The following is a 26,210-nucleotide window of genomic DNA, read 5'->3' as shown; positions in this document are numbered from 1 at the left end:
GTTAAATGGGATTGTCACTTTACTCTGATTACAATTTGTGACACTATCACGGATTTTTGTAATGTAATACAAATATTTCTTAAAAAGTAATTAATTCTTTCATTATTTGAGATTCGATTTTGATGAACGCTTTTGTTTTGGATCTTTTGAAATGGAAAGATTTGTTTTAGGATACCTTATGTTGTAAATTTGGGATATTAAAAATCAGTCAATAGGCTGTTCACATGATATATGAAATCATATTAACAAGAATTCGGATATTTGCCATCGTTATAGTTTATGAAAGGTATAACACAACGTTTCGAGGATTGCAATCTATCCTCTTCGTCAGGTGGGGCGGTACAAAAATAAAGAACAGAAAGAAGTAAAGGAGGGAAAGAAAAGGGTTCAAACATACCCAAAAGCTGCTTGGAGTCCACTCCAGGCGTTGTCACAGCACAGGTTGCAAGTCCCGAGCACAAATCCTCGTACTTGTGATTCAATCTCACCAATCTTGAATATTCTGTCAAACCAGAAGCAGCGCAAAGGTCTATTAAAATGGAGTTAGAAGTTTCCTCATCTTTCTCACTTTTCTGTCCCTTCTTCTTCTTTTTGTTCTTTATTTTTTAATGTATTAATACCTCCCCCACTTGACGAAGAGGATAGATTTTAATTGTTGAAACGTTGTGTTATGTATATATATACATACATACAACATATGCATATATATATATATATATATATATATATATATATATATATATATGTATGTATGTAATGAAATATGTATATTGTGTTATATATTTTATAACCTGTAACGATGGTAAATGTTCGAAATCCTGGTATCCTTTCAAACCTTCCATCGTCAATAACAAACTTACAAAAAAATCATATTAGTAATACACTTTGATGAGTTCGACTTAAACCAGAATTAATGGATATTGATTTAACAGTAAGTTAAGTTTCATGCAACAATGATTTATTATGAATTCCCCGTTTTTGTATATTACTAACGAATATTGCACACATTCCCGAATTACTCAATTCGAAAATCTCTATGATATCAAACACTGAAAGTAACTCATTATTCAAACTGCTCCTTTTATCATCTTTTTATTCGTGTTCTCGAAGAGGCGAACAAACACGTACATTACATAAGAATTATTATTGATTTTGCAGCATAAAACATCAATCTAAGTGCATTATATTATTGCCTGATTTAATAAAATGGTACATCTGTTAGTAGAAAATATTTTGTAAATATCTGTATCGGGTATTTTAAAGCGTAATCCATAAAGCCAGTAATTGCTTATACAGAGTGTTCACGAAAAGGGGGTCACAAACTTCTGTAGGAGATAGTATTTATTGTTTCAAGCAAAGAAATATTCTATAAATATAGGTCGGGAAATGTGTCGTTTAGCCGCTAGCTGCCATTTTGTATTAAAAATTATTATTTCCAAAAATAATCAAGCTAAAGAAACCGAATTTGGAACATAGGTTTGAATAGATAAGAGGAAAGAAATATTTACTTTAATATTAAGAATATGGCATCCGATGAAAATATTTAAAGTCAAATAACAAAAAAACTAATACAGTTATAAAAAACGTACTAGACACTAACTAATTTGACCAATTACATTAAAATTTCAACGGTACTTGTTTCAACGAATCCGTCGGAGCATAAGCGAACAAGACCACTTTAAAGGTACGTTTGCACAAGCCAGGGGTGCCAAACATGTCACAGTTGATGCACAAACTGATAACTTTGTTGTTTCTGGCTCCAGAGAACTGTGTAAGCGTACCTTCAAAGTGGACGTGGTCGCTTATGCACTGATGGATTTTGTTGAAACAAGTACGTTAGAATTGTAATGAAATTGGTCAAGTTGGTGTCTAGTAAATTTTTTATAACTATATAGGGTTTTTTTGTCATTCGATTTTAAATATTTTCAACAGACCCCTTATTGTCCAATATTAAATAAAACAACACAATTATTTTTCTCTTATATATTCTAACATATGCGCAAAATTTTGTTTCCTTAGCTTAAATATTTCTAAAGATATTAATGTTTTTTTTATAAACAGTACAAAAAGGCGGCTAGTGGCTAAATGACACGTTTTTCGACCTATATTTACAGAACATTTTTTGCTTGAAATGATGAATACTATCATACACAGAAGTTTTTGACAACCTTTTGTGGACACTCTGTATGTATAAAGGAAGTCATTTCTTAAGAGTAAAGATGGAACGGAAAACCCCACTTGGATCAATTTTTAACGGTGTTATGCTTCCAGACACATAATGTCAAAAATTTCATCAGGTATTCTTATATTGGAATTTGTATGAACCTTTAATGATACCACAACACGTAAAGGGATATCGGGTTTGATGGTACCTTGTGAAATGTTAAGCCGTTTACTATTATTGAGCGTGATATGGAGAGGATTAAAGTGAGGTAATCATGTCAAAGGGCAACCAAAAACGTGAACCAACTGTATTGAAATAGACTATGATATGCAATGTATTGTTGCCATTGAAACCTTGTTTGTCGTCAACAGAATGGGGGGGGGGACAACGCTATCTTACGTATATATGTATAGGTATATTCATTGGTCCAAATGACCCAAAACATATAGAAGTTAAGCACAAGCATGGAAAAATTGGCAAATATTGATGATGATTCTCTTCTTAAGTTTTTACCACAGTGTAAATCTTTTGGAATTGACAGACTTTAGTTACTCCTATAGATAAAGGTATGTAAACATATAAAAGCATTGTAATTTTTAATAAACCCTTTTGTTGCTTTTCACACTCATTTCAAAAACCCTTTTCTGTTTCAGACAAGCTGAACCATACAGATAGATCTAAGGTATGTTATCTTTATGATGTATATCTTAATATAAGACAGTTATAAATAACTGCTAATGAAACTTTCTGTGAGTATATTTGTATTTTCATATAGTTGGTAACATAATAATTAGTACTAATTTAATGCAACCAAATTCAATAAATATATTGAAAATATTTACCTCTTATTGTTCCTTTGTAAAAATGAGGTATATCTATTAGTATTAGATTCAGTATTAACAGGTTAGAGCAATATGGAGTAACCAGAGTCCAATCCATCTCTACATATTTATCTAGATGACCTGGAATTTTCAAAATATTGTAGGTATGCCCCTCGAAGAGGTTGCCCTAAAAATTGTATCAAACAGAACCCCTTTGTGATATATCATTGACAATCGGACTGAAACTCCTTTTGAAAACCCCAGTTACAATATTTTTATTAGTTATTTTGTATGTATTAAAATACCAGTTTAATATTTATATTTTCTATTGGGAGTGCCGATGGCCGAGTGGTCTAACACGTTGGACTTGAGTCTGAGTTAGAGATAGAACAGGTTCGAATCCTGTCTGTGACCGTTGCACTATCAGTACCATCGACCTTGTACTGTATCGACTCTCCCCCTTATTCTGATTGATAAGATCCTCGCACAGGCCAGTGGCCCATGGGGACGGGCAGAATAAGGCATAAAATTAGATCGGCTTCTCCTTTTATTAAAAAAAAAAAAAAACAGAGCACACTAGTGTATCGATAGAAAAAAACTATGAAATAAAAAGATTCACTATTCATACAGGATTACGATGAAAGAAACACTGTCTCATTTGGAGTTTTTAGCCTAACTTTGTAATATTTCAGAGATAATTTCTTTTAGAAACTTGTCCACATTTGAGTACTTTTTATTCAGAAACGTGCGCTTAGTTTCGTGACTGTTGCCAGCTGATAATCTTATCGTGACTGGCTAACTCAAAGAGTTCATGGATACATTAACAATCACCAAAAAGTAAAGGAATAGTTTCTTATGTATCAATGAAGGCAACCCTGAGAGAAACGTTGGAAGCTAAGCCAGAGCTGTCACCAACTGTTAACAAATCTCATATTAAATCCTTTATGTCATTTAATAAATTACAGACACAGCATTGTAAACTTTGTAAATAAGATTAACTTCTAAGATAACATTTTAATGCTTTTGGTTAAGGGGATAGTTTGTTTATATTTATAAAAATTTCTATTTCTTATATCAGTCAGTTTGTTGCTCGTTATTATAATACTTTAGCATCAGTGTGACAAAGTGTAAAATTTATTGTGCCCCACTTGCCACATATATATCCATAAGAGTGCCCTTATAGATTTATGTGTGGAGTGGGATGTAATAAAGGGACTTCTAGACCGTTGCGAGCGGAAACTTTGCCGCCATCTCCCCGCGTAGTACTCCGATAGTAAGACAAGTTTTACATCCAACCCAACTTCCCTTAACTTTCCAAGTACATTGTTCTCGGTCTATTCAGTTTTTAACACTGAATTTTCCAGTTTTGATCTCGCGCTTTGAGTAAACACTTTTAAACTTCGCTTAAAATGCTATATTGTGTGACTCTGTTTTGAGTTAAATAGTTTGAATGAAATAAAAATCCGGAAGAAAACAATTTTCAACAAATGTGGTTTTGAATTTAACAGAACAGCCAGATGTTTTGTGTTGCTTTACTACAATGGGTACTATACAGGGTGTAAACAAGTCCCGCACTGGTTTAGTAACTCCCAGAAGATTACAGACAAAGTAATACAATTTGGTACATCATCACTGCACCTATAAATCTACTTTTTGAAGTAACTAAAAATTCTTCTTGAGCCCAAAAGGGGTCAAAAGAAAATCATGAGCATAGGTCGAGTAGTACATCAAATTAAAAGTATTTATTAGTAGAATACAATGCTACAAATCCGACCTCAAAGAGTTCACTCTTTGAAAAATTACGCTGGTTTAAAGTTTGAAACATTTACGATGAACATGTACGCTGTTCTAATTGGTTCAATATTCTTGTCTTGGCTCAGGTTATGAAAGTTAAACTTAGTAGTTACTTCAAAAAGTAGATATATAGGTGCAGTAATGATGTACCAAGTTTTATTGCTTTACCTGTAATCGTTCGGGAATTATCAAGCCCGTGCGGGACTTATTTTACACCCAGTATAGAATAATTACTATATATTGGGGATCTGTTTTATAATTTGAAGAATTAGTAAAGTAGTTGCCTAACCTTAACTCATTATCAATGGCAGACTAATAAAGTAGAGAGGATAACTTTCCTGGTGACGTTAAACCGATCCAAATTTTCACCTTACACTTATAGGGATTTGTAGAGACGTGGATAAGTTGTAAAATAAAAATATACACCAGATATAGTTGCACTGTCACAATGAAATAACCACAAATGCACTTTACAGTTAGGTATGTTACAGCTGGAAGACACTATGGTACGTTGCATTTACTCGCGTTCAACTTAACGTCTGTTCGCAGAAGCAAACATGCATCATCTCGTTGAATTTTCTCTCTTTTGAATGCAAATTGTCTGTGACATTTGTATCAGTGCACACTTTTTTTCTGTTGTGACAGTACTTTACAAACATTACCTTGGATTTTACTGGTACCAACAGGAAACATCTGTTGGTAAGTATTGTACTATTTTTTCACCAAAACTAATAAAAAATAGGGAAAAATATGTCTAATGATAGATAAATCTTATTATTATTATTTGATAAGATATTTTGATTGCATGTCTTAAGTAGTGTAATGTGTAATGCACTCGAAAACTCATCTGAATGTATTTAAACTATATACTTCTACTTACTACTACTACCCACTACTACTTACTACTTTTTTCTTTCTACTATATACTGTACTACTTATTAATTTCTATGAATACAACCAAAACGATCATTGAATACGACTGAAACTATAGAGTATTACGTCACAACCTGAGAAACTTTACGTCTCACATTACAACTGCTACTTAATAATATTGAATATATTAAAATCGTGTAATTAAATTAGCTTCCCTTTGGATTCCTGGGAACAAAGAGGTTATTTGTAAGTGTAGTATGAAATATATAATTATGTATACTTTATTATGTGTGATTCATAAATCCTAAAAAATGAGCACTGTGAATAGTTAAAAATGTATTAATATAACGGAAGTAGTAGCTTTTTGATCGGAGTAGTATTTTTAGATCAACGTATGTATATACATTCTTGAACAAGAATGCCAATGCTTCTACGGCACCTAAAGTACCTAGGTCGTAAGTAGAAGACAATGGACGAGATTAGACACTTTTCGGCTAAAGTAGGCCTCTCGAAGGTCTATAAATATATTTTTTTAACGTGGCAACAAAGCAAACTCTATTGTAGACTGTGAAATATTTATTTTAACCAGCAATGTTCACGTGGTACTTTTGTTGACTTTTGAATCTCTTCGTAAAGAGCACTGTAATAATACTATGTATCTTAAGAATGTCTACTTTCGATTCAGAATCATTATATTACATCATAAGTTCTTTGACTAAGATTACTGCAGTCTTAGTATTCCTCCACTCTCGCCCAAAATAGTTTAAGTTTTACGTAAATCGTAGGAGCTATTCATTCTTATGTTATGGTATGTTAAAAGATATTTTTACTTCATTGGTACTCATAAAAACTGTTTCACTCAGGCTTTAATTCAGTCGATGACGTTTCCGGGAACATAAAACTAAGAATTTGAGACAACGCTTCCTAGACACGTAGAACTACTAGGCAAGGGAAATTCTTTTCCAGAGATTGGATGATCCCCTGATCCTTGTTTGAATACCTTATTACGTAAGCGTATTTAAAAACTTCGAAAGTGTGATTGTTGAATTTAGCTCCATTTCACCTCCTCTTACGTGCAGCATCTGAAATCTGATGCAGTTGCAGACTCGACTCCTAAAATATGGAGTCATGTTCGTCTGAAGGGATTCACAAATAGTCGTTGACGAAGGACTTAGACGTTCAAAACGACCCCTCCCCCTACGTTCCGACACCAGAGACACCCAGACTACAACAATAGTGCAATCAAGGTGAAGTGGTATTCTCATTGTCTCATCAGGTGCACAATTGAGCGCACTACGATGTTGACTGACACGATCCTAAAGCACGGTGGAGCAATCGAGTCTTCTACACATAAAGCGGCTATAGTAGTAACACTGATTCGTCAACGACTATTTGTGGATCCCTTCAGACGAACATGACTCCAGATTCCAGGAGTCAAGTCAGCAATAACATCAGATATCATAAGCTGCACGTAAGAGGAAAGTGAACTGGAGCTAAATTCAACATTAACATCTAATCAGATCTTTTCACCATAGCCGCTTTGTGTTGTTCGATGTGTTGACTGTGTTGATTACAATTTTTGTTATAATCTATATTAATCGTATGACCAATAAGGAAAGCTATATCTTATAAACTAACTTTTATTTCTTTACTTCCTGGCTTTATCAAAGGCAGACACACCGAATTACAGATAAATCACATAAGTTTAAAATTTACAACTATTTTTGCGAATAAAATTAAACTGAATAAAACTGATTTCAACAGCAAGTTTATCTTGCAGAATAACAGCGCAACTTTATAAAATCTCCACTGAACTCTCAGCCGTTTAGATGTATACACTGCTGACGGAGCCTGGAGAGAAACCAATATAAGGAGATTATAGAGAGCTTTGTTACAAGTAGTGCAGTAAAGAGACCTTGTTTTGTTTGAAAACATCCTTTCATCTTAAGCTTTCAAGCTAACCACCCTGCCTACTTTGATGCCATTATTGGAATCGATTTGTGAACGTTGAGTTCAGCTCCAGTTCACCTTTCATCTGAAATCTGATGCTAGGAAAGACTTGACTCCTGGTTCAAAATGGACTTCTTACGTTGATTCGACATCAGAGATACCCAGAGTATAAAATATAGTGTAATATAAATGAAGAGATGTTCTCATTGTCTCATCAGGTTTCACAATGTTTTAGACACGATCCCAAAGAACGGTGGAGCAATTGAGATCTCTAAACATAATGGAGCTATGGTGAAATGTTGATTCAACTAATTTTGTGAAGTATATTTTTAAATAAAACGGATATTACAATATATATATATATATATATATATATATATATATATATATATATTTAAATAATTTTGAGAAATAAGAGTTATCTTTAAATTTGTATTTTTATAATATAACTCGTTTGATATTAAACAAAAACACGAATTACAAAAGGAAAGGAGAAAATAAAATTGATTTAGCAAAAATCATGTCTAATTTAGTTCAAAATCATCAATACATTATGGTATTTGACAGTTAGGTTGTCCTCAAAAATCGACAGGCTACGTGTTAAAAATTAATTACCTTACAACAGCTTAAAATGAGAAGTTTAAGGAGTATAGCGATGTTCTACAATATATATGATGGTTTTATAATTTATATACATTATCTGCAAATTATTAATTTTGTTATTTTGTCAGTTTTGTGATAAGTACTCAACTGACTACATTATTTAGATTGACACAGATCGACCATTGTTTTTACAGTAAATGTATCAAAACATATAATTAAGTTCACAGTTCTAAAACACTGACAAGGGTGAGTGTTGCAAGTATATAGTATCTGTCCAAAAACCATTCAAGCGACTGATACACTGCAACTTGGGCTGATACTGACAGCAACTTGGACTGATACTGCGACTTTGACTGATAATCACGACAACTTGTGCGGATACAGCGACTTGGACTGACACCGACAGCAACTTGGGCCGATACTGATAGCACTTTGGACCGATACAGTGACATGGACGATACTAACAATAACTTGGACTGATAATCACAGCAACTTGGACTGATAATGCGACTTTTTGTTAATACTAACAGCAACTTGGACTGATACAGCGATTTGGACTGACAATCACAGCAACTTGGACTGATAATCACAGCAACTTGGCGGATACAGTGACTTGGACTGACACCAACAGCAACTTAGGCCGATACTGATAGCACTTTGGACTGATACAGTGACATAGACTGATACTAACAGTAACTTTGGACTGATAATCACAGCAACTTGGACTGATACTAGCTGTATTTTGGACTGATATTTACAGTAACTTGGGCTGATAGTGACAGCAACTTTGGCTGATAATGCGACTTGGGTTGATACTAACAGCATCTTTTACTGATACAGCGATTTGGACTGACAATCACAGCAACTTGGACTGATACTCATAACAATGAGCAGATATTCACAGCAATGTAATGATATAGCGACTTGGGCTGATAATGCGACTTGGGTTGATACTAACAGCATCTTGGACTGAAACAGCGATTTGGACTGACAATCACAGCATCTTGGACTGATATTCACAGAAATGGGCTGATACAGCGACTTGGACTGATACTCACAGCAACCCAACGCTAGAAAATGATTGAAGTAAGAGTCTCTGACGGCATTGTACTCCAGCCACGGTTACATTTTGCTCGGTAAATTGAAACGTGCGTGTTCGCCTACACTTCAATGTTACACATGATCGCTCTCGATTTCTCGATGTAGGTGAAAGATCTTTGAAAAACCCCTGAGTAGCTCTTTGAACTAGTAGGAGATTATATATAATAACGACACTGATATCTAACCATACTTAATAATAAATACTACTTTATTTTGGAATATTATTATCAGTAACATACATTTAGTAAGGAAGTAAAAGTAGAGAGTAATAAAGTTTTTAATATTTGAAATATTTTATATATTTAGCAAACTTTTTTACATAGTTCTTTAGGCAATCAGGCTCGTTGTTAAATTTCATAAATTCGTTTATGAAAAATTTTTCGATTTATGGAAGATGGTCTTGAACATGCACGAGCCAAGTTAGCCAACTAGATATTTGTATATTCTAATAAATATAAATAAATCGATTCTAGTATACAATATATTATTAAACCTGATAAAAATTGTTGAAAATAGTTTTACAGTTGATTGTTACATGTTAACATAAGTGAAAACTAAACTGCCGTAAATTGAACTACACCACCTTGTTATTCTTTATTTTTTTTAAAAAATCATACGCGCCTAAAACAAATTCAATTTGTGTTTGCACTACCTTACAATGTGGTTACGTACTAATATTAAAAAAGGTTTGTACTTAAACAAAAACACGCAACAGTAAAAAATATATGGAAGTTACATTTTAAAATAGGTAAATTGATATGCGAAAATTGTGTTTATAGTTATGTATTATATTGTGTAGACACTTTGTTTCAGTTATGACGATTCTTTCTTGAAGCGGAAAGGCCTCACAAATATATAATTTTAGTTTTTGAAGTGTGTTGATGTTAAAATTATGAATAGTTATATCCGGTAAGCAGGTTTAAGCCACTAAAGTCTTTAAAGCAAGTTGAGTTTAAGCATATTTACATATAAAATAATGAAGACAGGAGTCACTTGATATAGTTAGTCATTATTGTTTACAGCCGTAAAAGAGCTTTTCCTTTACTATATAAAATACGGTATTGTATGTGCTTGTGAAAGCTACTGGAGTTCTGAATCGAATTTTCAAGTCAGGTGGCTTAGCCCGGTATGATTTCTGTCCTGATCCACTTTAGTCCACTTCATATGACTCACCCTCCTTGTTTTTTTACTTTTCATTACCAGTTGTTCCCTAATCTTGATCTCCTGGTCCTTGTTTTCCATTTATTGCCTCTTGATTTACAAGGTAGCATGTTTCATTTTTTTTTTTTTTTTAGTGTGCAGTTACGATAGTTGAGAGTGAAAGAGTTATTTCATCACCAGAACCGTAATTTCCAAAGTCTAGGGTAGTTGGTTCAGTGGAAACCACTTATAAATAGCATCATAGGCAGGCTATAGAAATAAAGGGCTTGCTAGACAAATCTAATATCGTCTAGCCTTTGCCGATACGCTTAAAAAACAGTCTTCGTTATCAAACCAATCCTCACTAGTCTCATGGCAGGCTAATGAAATCATGGGCTTTACTAGCAATCAATCCGTGCCCTTGCGTACGCTTAAGAAAACCGTCTTCGTTATCAACCAATCTCATGTCTCATGGCAGGTAATGAAATCATGGGCTTTACTAGCAACTCAATCTCGCTAGCTTGCGATTACGCTTAAGAAAACCCAGTCTTCGTTATCAACCACCAGATCTCACTAGTCTCATGGCAGGCTAATGAAAATCATGGGCTTTACTAGCAATCATCTCGCTTGCCTTGCGATACGCTTAAGAAAAACAGTCTTCGTTATCAACCCAATCTCACTAGTCTCATGGAGGTAAAAGAAATTCATGGTCTTTACTAGCAACTCAATTCGCTAGTCCTTGCGATACGCTTAAGAAAACCTCAGTCTTCGTTATCACCAATCTCACTAGTCTCATGGCTAGGCTTAGATAAAATCATGGGGCTTTGCTAGCACTCAATCTCGCTAGCTCTTTGCGATACAGCTTTAAAAAACCAGTCTACGTTATCATCCCATATATCACTAGGTCTTCTCGGCAGGCTAGAGAGATCAATGGGCGTTGCTAGCAATTCAATCTCGCTAGCCTTGCGATAGCTTAAAAAACCAGTCTTCGTTATCAACCCAATCTCACTAGGTCTCACGGCCAGGCTAGAGGATCATGGGCATACGCTAGCAATTCAACTCTCGCTAGCCTTGCGATACGCTTAAAAAACCAGTCTTCGTTATCACCAATTCTCACATAGTCTCATGGCCAGGCTAAAAGAGTCATTGGTCTTACTAGCAACTCAATCTCGCTAGCACTTGCGATACGCTTAAAAAACCAGTCCTACGTTATCAAACCCTATCGCATAGTCATCATGGCAGGCTAGAAAATTCATGGGCTTTTCTAGCAAAAACTCAATCTCGGACTAGCCTTGCGATACGCTTTAAAAAACCAGTCTTCGTTTTCACCCTAATCTCACTAGTCCTCACGGCAGGGATAGAGAGATCAGGGCGTTAGCTAGCAATTCAATCTCGCTAGCCTTGCGATACGCTTTAAGAAACAGTCTTCGTTATAAAAACCCAATCTCACTGAGTCTCGATGGAGGCTTAAAGAAGTCATGGTTCTTTACTAGCAATCAAATCTCGCTAGCTTGCGTTACGCTTAAAAAACCTGTCCTCGTTATCAACCCAATCTCACTAGTCTCATGGCAGGGCTAGAAAATTCATGGGCTTTGCTAGCAACTCAATCTCGCTGCCTGCGATACGCTTAAAAAACCACAGTCTCGTTATCAAACCCTATCTCACTAGTCTCACGGACAGGCTAGAAGAGATCATGGGCGTCGTGGCTTGCAATTCATCTCAGCTAGACCTTGCGATACGCTTAAAAAACCCCGGTCTTCGTTATCAAACCAATCTCATAGTCTCATGGCAGGCTAATGAAATCATAGGCTTTTACCTAGCAACTTCAAACTCGCTAGCCTTGCGATTTACGCTTAAGAAACCTAGTCTTTCGTTATCACCCAATCTCACTAGGGTCTCATGGGCAGGCTTATGAAATCATGGGCTTTACTAGCAATCAATCTCGGCTAAGCCTTGCGATAAGCTTAAGAAAACCAGTCTTCGTTATCAACCCAATCTCACTAGTTCATGCATGGCTGGCTAATGAAATCATGGGCTTTACTAGAACTCAATCTCGCTAGCCTTGCGATACGCTTAAGAAAACCCCAGTCTTCGTTATCACCAATTCACTAGTCTCATGGGCAGGCTAATGAAATCATGGTCTTTACTAGCAAACTCAATCTCGTAGCCTTGCGTTACGTTAGAAAAACCTGTCTTCGTATCAACCCAATTCTCTAGTCTCAATGGCAGGCTAATGAAATCATGTCTTACTAGCAATCTTTCTCGCTAGCCTTGCGATACGCATAAGAAAACCAGTCTTCGTTATCAACCCAATCTTCACTAGTTCTCATGGCAGGCTAGAAAATTCATGGGCTTTGCTTGCAATAATCAATCTCGATAGCTTGCGTTACGCTTAAAAAGAACCAAGTCTTCGTTATACAACCAATTCTATCACTAGTCTCACGGGCAGGGTCTAGGAGAGATCAGTGGGCGTTGCTAGCAATTCAATCTCGTAGCCTTTGCGATACGTTTAAAAAAACCAGTCTTCGTAAATATCCCACCTATCAACCCAATCTCACTAGTCTCACGGCAGGCTAAGAGAGATCATGGGCATTGTAGCAATCAATTCTCGCTAGACTTGCGATACGCTTAAAACAGTTTCGTTATCAACCCAATTCATAGTATCATGGCAGGGCATAAAGAAGTCATGGTTTTACTTTAGCAATAATCTCGCTAGCCTTGCGATACGCTTAAAAACCCTTTCTTCGTTATACAACCAATCTCAATAGTCTCATGGCAGGCTAGAAAATTCAATTCTACTAACACTGCGGCCCATCTTTTTATTTAGCCTTAGTGGCTTTTCTAGCAACTCAATCTCGCTAGCCTGCGATACGCTTTAAAAAACAGTCTTCGTTATCAAGGATTTTACTTCAAATAATATTATACGTGAAAATTTGTGTTTAGTTTTCTAAACTTGCTTCACGAAATACAGTAGTTTCAATTCCAACCCAAACGAATTGAAATTTTTTTAACTTAGTGTAAATACTGGAATTTAAAACAGAAAATGTTTACGTTTAATTCTCTGAACACGCTATACTTACAATTACAGTTCCCAAGTATGGAATGTAAATTTAAATCAAAATTGAATCAAAACATTAAAATTTGTAAAATGTTAACAACTATGAAAGAAACGGAATTGATTATTTATAAAATCGTATTCACAATAAGAATAATCATATATTACAATTAATACAATTTTGAAACATTTATTGAGTTCTTGGAATTAGAAAAGCATTTTACTGAAAATTTCAATTGCCAAAGTATATGATATCTGTAATGACATCATAACCGGACTTCAGCGACGGGGTTTGTCAATATAATTCATTTAAACAGTTTTTTTTTTTTTTTTTTTTTTTTTTTTTTTTTTTTTTTTTTTTGTATAAAAAGTAAAACCTTACTTAAGGTACGAATAGTTGATTGAATGCGTATATTGAGTTACCACTAAGCTCATTTCACCTTCTGTTTATTGTAGTGTGTGAAATCTGACACTTTACCCTTCTCCTAACAGCAACGTTATGTGTAGAAAACTCCGGATGGTCTTACGTGCTTTGTGATCGTGGCTAAACATCGTAGTGCACTCAATTGTGCATCTGGTGTGATACAATACGAGAATACCTCTTCATGTAGACAACACTAATCCTTTTTAATCTAAGTGTCTCTAATGTCAAAATGATGCAAGGAGTTAGTCTTGAACGTTTTCGTCACCGACCTTTTACATATATCTTCAGACAGCCGTGGACTTCAGATTCCAGAATCAGTCTGTACCACTGTCAGATTTCAGGCGCTGAACTAAGTGGAAGGAGAAACGGAGCTTGATTCAAGATTCGCATGGAAGCAACCCTTCCATCAAAGCTACCCTATAGAGTGTTCAAGAAAAAATGTGTGAAATTTTAATCAGAAGTTCTTGTTAATGAATACATTTTCAAACGATTTTCTTCCCTAACTACAGGGATTCCTATCCAATGGACGTCATTGCCTATCCCGAGTATTAATATTGAATTACGTTGGTATAATATTAAAAATTGTTTATAAAATTATTATTTGAGTTGGGTGGGAATTTAAAAAAATGCAAAGATCGTAATTTATTTTCAGTAATATAAAGGGGTCGAATTTGAAATCCATACCATATTTACAGAGAGACAGCCCGTTAAACTAATGAAATAATTATGTAGTGTCCATTTTTATGTCTGGGTGCCAGCAAAATCTACCCACTCTAGGAGTTGGAAACTTTTAATTTATGTATGACTATCTTTCTATCTGCGCACACGATATCTCTAAAAAATGATGTACAAATTTGAAGTTTTGGATGATGATGCATGTGCAGGGGATTTGGCTACAATGGGAATGAGATGAGCTATTGTATAGAAATTTTGCACGCGATTGAGGGAAGCCTGTTAGGTGACACGTAGTTTTAAATAATCCTGTTTTGTTTATTATACCACGAAAAGCCTAACTTCAGGGGTAATAATTGAGATATAACTAGTTTCAACCGAGAACTAAACAAAACTAGGCTAGAAGTAACGTTACTGATAATCTCTAGCTTAAGTGAGAGGGTAGAAATGTTTCTGATCCGATAGTGATTAGCAGAGCGGAGCTGAAATACTAATAATTGAGCTCTTGCCCCTTTCAGTTGGGAGCAAACAAGTAATTATCTCGCAGCACCTCGGAACCGGCTGTGAATCAAAGGTTAAATGGGATTGTCACTTTACTCTGATTACAATTTTGTGACACTATCACGGATTTTTATAATGTAATACAAATATTTCTTAAAAAACTAATTAATTCTTTCATTATTTGAGATTCGATTTTGATGAACGCTTTTGTTTTGGATCTTTTGAGATGGTAGATTTGTTTTTAGGATACCTTATGTTGTAAATTTGGGATATTAAAAATCAGTCAATAGGCTGTTCACATGATATATGAAATCATATTAACAAGAATTCGGATATTTGCCATCGTTATAGTTTATGAAAGGTATAACACAACGTTTCGAGGATTGCAATCTATCCTCTTCGTCAGGTAGTAGGGAGGTACAAAAATAAAGAACAGAAGAAGTAAATAAGGGAATAAAAGGGTTCAAACATACCCAAAAGCTGCTTGGAGTCTAGTCCAGGCGTTGTCACTGCACAGGTTGCAAGTCCTGAGCACAAATCTCGTACTTGTGATTCAACCTCACCATCTTGAATTCTGTCAAATCAGAAGCAGCGCAAAGGTCTATTAAATGGAGTTAGAAAGTTTCCTCATCTTTCTCACTTTTCTGTCCCTTCTTCTTCTTTTTGTTATTTATTTTTTAATGTATTAATACCTCCCCCAACTGACGAAGAGGATAGATTTTAATCGTTGAAACGTTGTGTTATGTATATATATATATATGTTATATATATATATATATATATATATATTTATATATAACCTTTAAACGATGGTAAAATGTTCGAAATCCTGGTATCCTTTCAAACCTTCCATCGTCAATAACAAACTTAAAAAAAATCATATTAGTAATACACTTTGATGAGTTCGACTTTAAACCAGAATTAATGGATATTGATTTAAACAGTAAGTTAGTTTCATGCAACAATAAATTATGAATTCCCCGGTATATTTACTAACGAATATTGCACACATTCCCGAATTACTCAATTCGAAAATCTCTGTGATATCAAACACTGAAATGGTAACTCATTATTCAAACTGACTCCTTTTATCATCTTTTTATTCGTGTTCTCGAAGAGGCGTACTAAAACACGTACATTACATAAGAATTATTATTGATTTTGCATCTAAAGTGCATTTATTATTGCCTGATTTAATAAAATGGTACATCTGTTAGTAGAAAATATTTTGTAATATTGTATCGGGTATTTTAAAGCGTAATCCATAAAGCCAGTAATTGCTTATACAGAGTGTTCACAAAAGGGTTCACAAACTTCTGTAGGAGATAGTATTTATCGTTTCAAGCAAAGAAATATCCTATATAATAGGTCGGGAAATGTGTCGTTTAGCCGCTAGCTGCCATTTTGTATTAAAAATTATTATTTTCCAAAAAATAATCAAGCTAAGAAAACCGAATTTGGAACATATGTTTGAATAGATAACAGGAAAGAAATACATTTACTTTAATATTAAGAATATGGCATCCGATTGAAAATATTTAAAGTCAAATAACAAAAAAACAATACAGTTATAAAAAACGTACTAGACACTAACTAATTTGACCAATTACATTAAAATTTCATCGGTACTTGTTTCAACGAATCCGTCGGAATCATAAGCTGCCAGACCACTTTATACAGGTACGTTTTGCACAAGCCAGGGGTGCCAAACATGTCACAGTTGATGCACAAACTGATAAACTTTGTTGTTTCTGGCTCCAGAGAACTGTGTAAGCGTACTTTCAAAGTGGACGTGGTCGCTTATGCACTGATGGATTTTGTTGAAACAAGTACGTTAGAATTGTAATGAAATTGGTCAAGTTGGTGTCTAGTAAATTTTTTATAACTATACAGGGTTTTTTTGTCATTCGATTTTTAATATTTTTCAACTGACCCCTTATTGTCCAATATTAAATAAAACAACACAATTATTTTTCTCTTATATATTCTAACATATGCGCAAAATTTTGTTTCCTTAGCTTAAATATTTCTAAAGATATTAATGTTTTTTTTTATAAACAGTACAAAAAGGCGGCTAGTGGCTAAATAACACGTTTTTCGACCTATATTTACAGAACATTTTTTGCTTAAAATGATGAATACTATCACCCACAGAAGTTTTTTACAACCTTTTGTGAACACTCTGTATGTATAACGAATTAATTTCTTAAGAGTAGAGATGGAACGGAAAACCCCACTTGGATCAATTTTTAACGGTGTTATGCTTCCAGACACATAATGTCAAAAATTTCATCAGGAATTCTTATATTGGAATTGTATGAACCTTTAATGATACCACAACACGTAAAGGGATATCGGGTTTGATGGTACCTTGTGAAATATTAAGCCGTTTACTATTATTGAGCGTGATATGGAGAGGATTAAAGTGAGGTAATCATGTCAAAGGGCAACCAAAAACGTGAACCAACTGTATTGAAATAGACTATGATATGCAATGTATTGTTGCCATTGAAACCTTGTTTGTCGTCAACAGAATGGGAGGGGGGGACAACGCTATCTTACGTATATATGTATAGGTATATTAATTGGTCCAAATGACCCAAAACATATAGCAGTTAAGCACAAGCATGGAAAAATTGGCAAATATTGATGATGATTCTCTTCTTAAGTTTTTACCACAGTGTAAATAGTATTATTGAATTGACAGATTTTAGTTATTCCTATAGATAAAGGTATGTAAACGTATAAAAGCATTGTAATTTTTAATAAACCCTTTTGCTACTTTTCACATTCATTTCAAAAACCTTTTTCTGTTTCAGACAAGCTGAACCATACAGATAGATCTAAGGTATGTTATCTTTATGATGTATATCTTAATATAAGACAGTTATAAATAACTGCTAATGAAACTTTCTGTGAGTATATTTGTTTTTTCATATAGTTGGTAACATAATAATTAGTACTAATTTTAAGGCAACCGAATTCAATAAATATATTGTGAAATATTTACCTCTTATTGTTCCTTTGTAAAAATGAGGTATATCTATCAGTATTAGATTCAGTATTATTAACAGGTTAGAGCAATATGGAGTAATCAGAGTCCAATCCATCTCTACAAATTTATCTAGATGACCTGGAATTTTCAAAATTTTGTAGGTATTCCCCTCGAAGAGGTTGCCCTAAAAATTGTATAAAATAGAACCCTTTTGTGATATATCATTGACAATCGGACTGAAACTCCTTTGGAAACCCCAGTTACAATATTTGTATTAGTTATTTTTTATGCATTATAATATTTATATCTTAAAACATTGCGTTGATTCTATATGTGCACTCTAGTGTATCGATAGAAAAAATTATGAAATTAAAAGATTCACTATTCATACAGGATTACGATGAAAGAAACACTGTCTCATTTGGAGTTTTTAGCCTAACTTTGTAATATTTCAGAGATAATTTCTTTTAGAAACTTGTACACATTTGAGTACTTTTTATTCAGAAACGTGCGCTTAGTTTCGTGACTGTTGCCAGCTGATGGTCTTATCGTGAGTGACTAACTCAAAGAGTTCATGGATACATTAACAATCACCAAAAAGTAAAGGAATAGTTTCTTATGTATCAATGAAGGCAACCCTGAGAGAAACGTTGGAAGCTAAGCCAGAGCTGTCACCAGCTGTTAACAAATCTCATATTAAATCCTTATGTCATTTAATAAATTACACACACGGCATTTTAAACTTTGTAAATAAGATTAACTTCTAAGATAACATTTTAATGCTTTTGGTTAAGGGGATAGTTTGTTTATATTTATAAACAATTTCTATTTCTTATATCAGTCAGTTTGTTGCTCGTTATTATAATACTTTAGCATCAGTGTGACAAAGGGTAAAATTTATTGTGCCGCACTTGCCACATATATATCCATAAGAGTGCCCTTATAGATTTATGTGTGGAGTGGGGTGTAATAAAGGGACTTCTAGACCGTTGCGAGCGGAAACTTTGCCGCCATCTCCCCGCGTAGTACTCCGATAGTAAGACAAGTTTTACATCCAACCCAACTTCCCTTAACTTTCCAAGTACATTGTTCTCGGTCTATTCAGTTTTTAACACTGAATTTTCCAGTTTTGATCTCGCGCTTTGAGTAAACACTTTTAAACTTCGCTTAAAATGCTATAATTGTGTGACTCTGTTTTGAGCTAAATAGTTTGAATGAAATAAAAATCCGGAAGAAAACAATTTTCAACAAATGTGGTTTTGAATTTAACAGAACAGCCAGATGTTTTGTGTTGCTTTACTACAATGGGTACTATACAGGGTGTGTAACAAGTCCCGCACTGGTAACTCCTAGAAGAGTACAGACAAACTAATACAATTTGATACATCATCACTGCACCTATAAATCTACTTTTTGAAGTAACTAAAAATTCTTCTTGAGCCCAAAAGGGGTCAAAAGAAAATCATAAGAGCATAGGTCGAGTAGTACATCAAATTAAAGGTATTTATTAGTAGAGTACAATGCCGCAAATCCGACCTCAAAGGTTTGACTCTTAAAACATTATGCTGGTTTAAAGATTGAAACATTTAAAAACAAAGGTCCTGTCCTATATGGTTCAATATTCTTGCCTTAGCTCAAATTATGAAAGTTACACTTTGTAAATGAATACTGGACTTAATAAATAGTTTTTAAGGTAGTAGACATTTAGTGGAGAATGGTACACAAGGAGTTTTTACCGCAAGCTCAAGATGTACATCGTTATAAAAGGGTTGTTTAGCAGAGATGAATCCTTAAGGCATAACCTGGTATTAGTTATTGTCACAAAACATTCTTATTTTTACGTTGGAATTTGGACTTCATTTAATGCACGTCTTACATTACACTTTAAAACAATTTACATTTTGAGCTGTGCTCAAAATTCGTTGTACGTTAAATTCTTTTGCCGAAATCCTTGTAGACCATCCTCCATTGGATGTAAAGAGTCACTAACTATCTTAAAAACTATTTTATAGGTCCAGTATTCATTTCCTAAGTTTAAATTTCACAAATTGAGCCAAGACAAGAATATTGACCCATCTAGAACAGGACCTACATTGCACTTTGACATGACAACATTTTGTTGTGTAATTTTAATAATTAGTACATAAGTTGCCTAACCTTAACTCATTGTCAAAGGCAGACTAATATAGAGGAGAGGATAACTTCCATGGTGACATTAAACCGATCCAAATCTTCGCCTTGGTGAGGTCGAGTAGTACATCAAATTAAACGGTATTTATTAGTAGAGTAAAATGCCGCAAATCCGACCTCAAAGGGTTAACTCTTAAAAAGTTATGCTGGTTTAAAGTTAAACATTTACAATATAGGTTCTGTTCTTTATGGTTCAATATTTTCTCCTTGCGGGCCATCCCTTTGACATGACAGAAATATGGTAGTTTTCTATGTTTTATTGCTTTGCCTGTAATCGTTCGGGAATTACCAAGCCCGCGCGGGACTTATTACCCAGTATAGAACAATTACCCAATAAGAGAACAAATATTGGAGAAACTGTTGTATAATTTGAGTAATTAGTGAAGTAGTTACCTAATCTTAACTCATTATCGGTGGAAGACTAATAAAGAGGAGAGGGTAACTTCCCTGGTGACGTTAAACCGATCCAAATTTTCACCTTACACTTATAGGGATTTGTAAACACGTGGATAAGTTGTAAAATAAAAGTCAATCTAGCTGGCTTTAAAAATTAAAGCAGAAATAGTTATACTCCAGAAATAGTTGTACTGTCACAATGAAATAACCACAAATGCACTTTACAGTTAGGTATGTTACAGTTACTGGAAGACACTATGGTACGTTGCATTTACTCGCGTTCAACTTAACGTCTGTTCGCAGAAGCAAACATGCATCATCTCGTTGAATTTTCTCTCTTTTGAATGCAAATTGTCCGTGACATTTGTATCAGTGCACACTTTTTTCTGTTGTGACAGTACTTTACAAACTTTACCTTGGATTTTTACTGGTACCAACAGGGAACATCTGTTGGTAAGTATTGTACTATTGTTTCCACCAAAACTAATAAAAAATAGGGGAAAATATGTCTAATTATAGATAAATCTTATTATTATTGTTTGATAAGATATTTTGATTGCATGTCTTAAGTAGTGTAATGTGTAATACACTCGAAAATTCATCTGAATGTATTTAAACTATATACTTCTACTTACTAAACACTACTACACTACTTACTACTTCTTTCTTTCTACTATATACTGTACTACTTATTAATTTCTATGAATACAACCAAAGCGATCATAGAATACGACTGAAACTATAGAGTATTACGTCACAACCTGAGAAAACTTTACGTCTCACATTACAACTGCTACTTAATAATATTGAATATCTAAAAATCGTGTAATTAAATTAGCTTCCCTTTGGATTCCTGGGAACAAAGAGGTTATTTGTAAGTGTAGTATGAAATATATAATTATGTTTACTTCATTATGTGTGATTGATAAATCCTAAAAAATGAGCACTGTGAATAGTTAAAAATGTGTTAATATAACGGAAGTAGTAGCTTTTTGATCGGAGTAGTATTTTTAGATCAACGTATGTATATACATTCTTGAACAAGAATGCCAATGCTTCTACGGCACCTAAAGTACCTAGGTCGTAAGTAGAAGACAATGGACGAGATTAGACACTTTTCGGCTAAAGTAGGCCTCTCGAAGGTCTATAGATATATTTTTTTTTAACGTGGCAACAAAGCAAACTCTATTATAGACTGTCTATTTTAACCAGCAATGTTCACGCGCTCAATCTCTGAAATAAGAGCCGGTGGTACTTTTGTTGACTTTTGAATCTCTTCGTAAAGAGCACTGTAATAATACTATGTATCTTAAGAATGTCTACTTTCGATTCAGAATCATTATATTACATCATAAGTTCTTTGACTAAGATTACTGCAGTCTTAGTATTCCTCCACTCTCGCCCAAAATAGTTTAAGTTTTACGTAAATCGTAGGAGCTATTCATTCTTATGTTATGGTATGTTAAAAGATATTTTTACTTCATTGGTACTCATAAAAACTGTTTCACTCAGGCTTTAATTCAGTCGATGACGTTTCCGGGAACATAAAACTAAGAATTTGAGACAACGCTTCCTAGACACGTAGAACTACTAGGCAAGGGAAATTAGTTTCCAGAGATTGGATGATCCCCTGATCCTCGTTTGAATACCTTATTACGTAAGCGTATTTAAAAACTTCGAAAGTGTGAATGTTGAATTTAGCTCCATTTCACCTCCTCTTACGTGCAGCATCTGAAATCTGATGCAGTTGCAGACTCGACTCCTAAAATATGGAGTCATGTTCGTCTGAAGGGATTCACAAATAGTCGTTGACGAAGGACTTAGACGTTCAAAACGACCCCTCCCCCTACGTTCCGACACCAGAGACACCCAGACTACAACAATAGTGCAATCAAGGTGAAGTGGTATTCTCATTGTCTCATCAGGTGCACAATTGAGCGCACTACGATGTTGACTGACACGATCCTAAAGCACGGTGGAGCAATCGAGTCTTCTACACATAAAGCGGCTATAGTAGTAATACTGATTCGTCAACGACTATTTGTGGATCCCTTCAGACGAACATGACTCCAGATTCCAGGAGTCAAGTCAGCAATAACATCAGATATCATATGCTGCACGTAAGAGGAAAGGTGAACTGGAGCTAAATTCAACATTAACATCTAATCAGATCTTTTCACCATAGCCGCTTTGTGTTGTTCGACTGTGTTGATTAAATTTTTGTTATAATCTATATTAATCGTATGACCAATAAGGAAAGCTATATCTTATAAACTAACTTTTATTTCTTTACTTCCTGGCTTTATCAAAGGCAGACACACCGAATTACAGATAAATCACATAAGTTTAAAATTTACAACTATTTTTGCGAATAAAATATAACTGAATAAAACTGATTTCAACAGCAAGTTTATCTTGCAGAATAACAGCGCAACTTTATAAAATCTCCACTGAACTCTCAGCCGTTTAGATGTATACACTGCTGACGGAGCCTGGAGAGAAACCAATATAAGGAGATTATAGAGAGCTTTGTTACAAGTAGTGCAGTAAAGAGACCTTGTTTTGTTTGAAAACATCCTTTCATCTTAAGCTTTCAAGCTAACCACCCTGCCTACTTTGATGCCATTATTGGAATCGATTTGTGAACGTTGAGTTCAGCTCCAGTTCACCTTTCATCTGAAATCTGATGCTAGGACAGACTTGACTCCTGGTTCAAAATGGACTTCTTACGTTGATTCGACATCAAAGATACCCAGAGTATAAAATATAGTGTAATATAAATGAAGAGATGTTCTCATTGTCTCATCAGGTTTCACAATGTTTTAGACACAATCCCAAAGAACGGTGGAGCAATTGAGATCTTAAACATAATGGAGCTATGGTGAAATGTTGATTCAACTAATTTTGTGAAGTATATTTTTAAATAAAACGGATATTACAATATATATATTTAAATAATATTGAGAATTATCTTTAAATTTGTATTTTTATAATATAACTCGTTTGATATTAAACAAAAACACGAATTACAAAAGGAGAAAATAAAATTGATTTAGCAAAAATCATGTCTAATTTAGTTCAAAATCATCAATACATTATGGTATTTGACAGTTAGGTTGTCCTCAAAAATCGACAGGCTACGTGTTAAAAATTAATTACCTTACAACAGCTTAAAATGAGAAGTTTAAGGAGCATAACGATGTTCTACAACATTTATGATGGTTTTATAATTTATATACATTATCTGCAAATTATTAATTTTGTTATTTTGTCAGTTTTGTGATAAGTACTCAACTGACTACATTATTTAGATTGACACAGATCGACCATTGTTTTTACAGTAAATGTATCAAAACATATAATTTAGTTCACAGTTCTAAAACACTGACAAGGGTGAGTGTTGCAAGTATATTCAGTATCTGTCCAAAAATCATTCAAGCGACTGATACACTGCAACTTGGGCTGATACTGACAGCAACTTGGACTGATACTGCGACTTTGACTGATAATCACAACAACTTGTGCGGATACAGCGACTTGGACTGATACCGACAGCAACTTGGACTGATACTGATAGCACTTTGGACTGATACAGTGACATGGACTGATACTAACAATAACTTGGACTGATAATCACAGCAACTTGGACTGATACAGCGATTTGGACTGACACAGCAACTTGGCGGATACAGTGACTTGGACTGACACCGACAGCACTTGGGTCGATACTGGTAGCACTTTGGACTGATACAGTGACATGGACTGATACTAACAGTAACTTGGACTGGTAATTACAGCAACTTGGACTGATACTAGCTTTATTTTGGACTGATTAGTGACAGCAACTTGGGCTGATAATGCGACTTGGGTTGATACTAACAGGATCTTGGACTGATACAGCGATTTGGACTGACAATCACAGCAACTTGGACTGATACACACATCAACTTGGACTGATACTTATAACAATTAGAAGATATTCACAGCAATGTAATGATATAGCGACTTGGGCTGATAATGCGACAATCACAGCATCTTGGACGGGCTGATACAGCGACTTGGACTGATACTCACAGCAACACAACACTAGAAAATCGTTGAAGTAAGAGTCTCTGACGGCATTGTACTCCAGCCACGGTTACATTTTGTTCGGTAAATTGAAACGTGCGTGTTCGCCTACACTTCAATGTTACACATGATCGCTCTCGATTTCTCGATGTAGGTGAAAGATCTTTGAAAAACTCCTGAGTAGCTCTTTGAACTAGTAGGAGATTATAAATAATAACGACACTGATATATAACCATACTTAATAATAAAAACACTTTATTTTGGAATATTATTGTTCAGTAACATACATTATTAAGGAGTAAAAGTAGAGCAATAAAGTTTTCTAATATTTTAAATATACTTACAATTAAACAAATTTACATAGTTTTTGGCAATCAGGCTTGTGTTAAATTTCATAAATTCGTGTATGAAAATTTTTCGATTTATGGAAAATGTTTGAACATGCACGAGCCAAGTAGCCAAACTAGATATTTGTATATTCTATAAATATAAATAAATTGATTCTAGTCTACAATATATTATTGAACCTGATTAAAAATTGTTTCGAAAATAATATTTACAGTTGAATGTTAACATGTTAACAAAGTGAAAACTAAACTGCCGTAAATTGAACTACACCACTAGTTATTCATTAATTTAAAAATCAAACACGACTATAATTCAATTTGTGTTTGCAACTACCTTACAATGTGGTTACAGTACTAATATTAAAACGTTTGTACTTAAACAAAATCACGCAAGAAACGTAAAAAATACATGGAAGTTACATTTTAAAATTAGTAAAGTGATATGTGAAAAAAATGTGTTTATATTATTACTGTAAACACTTTGTTTTCAGTACGACGATTCTTTCCTTGAGAGCGAAATGCCTCACAAATATATAATTTAGTTTTTCAAGTGTTTGAGTTAAAATTAATGAATAGTTAAAATCCGGTAAGCAGTTTAAGCCACTATAGTCTTTAAAGCAAAGTTGATTTTAAACATCTTTACATAAAACTACATGCGGCACAGGAGTCACTTGATAAGTATATTCATTATTGTTACAGCCGTAAAAAGAGCTTTTCCTTTACTATATAAAATACCGGTATGTGCTTGAGGAAGCTACTGGAGTTCTGATCGATTTTCAAGTCAGGTGGCTGTCCGGTCTGATTTCTGTCCTGATCCACTTTAGTCCACTTCAGTATGACTCACCCTCCTTGTTTTTATACTTTTTCATTACCAGTTGTCACAATCTTGTCCCTATCCTTGCTTTAGTTTATTGCCTCTTGATTTACAAGGTAGGCATGTTTCAATTTTTTCTTTTTTATAGTGCAGTACGATAGTTGAGAGTGAAAGAGTTTTTTTATCACCAGAACCGTAATTGCCAATGTCTAGGTAGTTGGTTCAGTGGAAACCAATCTCAATAGCATCATGGCAGGCTAGAGAAATCATGGGCTTTGCTAGCAACTCAATCTCGCTAGCC

The 26,210-nt window shown here is 34.3% G+C and overlaps 1 protein-coding gene across 3 annotated transcripts in view; it reads left to right on the top strand.

The window, feature by feature from the left end:
* The window catches only part of LOC124361905, a 238,310-nt gene that overhangs the window by 49,256 nt on the left and 162,844 nt on the right, over positions 1 to 26,210 (top strand). For 2 of the 3 annotated variants that reach the window (XM_046815962.1, XM_046815963.1), the window contains exon 2: positions 2,818 to 2,846. The gene's annotated coding sequence lies outside the window, so the exon portion shown is untranslated. Of the gene's footprint in view, positions 1 to 2,817; positions 2,847 to 17,914; positions 17,947 to 26,210 lie in introns of those variants that run through there. The other variant, XM_046815964.1, reaches the window with a different exon arrangement.

The sequence above is a fragment of the Homalodisca vitripennis genome, chromosome 5, assembly GCF_021130785.1.
Source record: "Homalodisca vitripennis isolate AUS2020 chromosome 5, UT_GWSS_2.1, whole genome shotgun sequence".
NCBI lineage: Eukaryota > Metazoa > Arthropoda > Insecta > Hemiptera > Cicadellidae > Homalodisca > Homalodisca vitripennis.
This window is presented reverse-complemented; position numbering and strand designations above follow the sequence as displayed.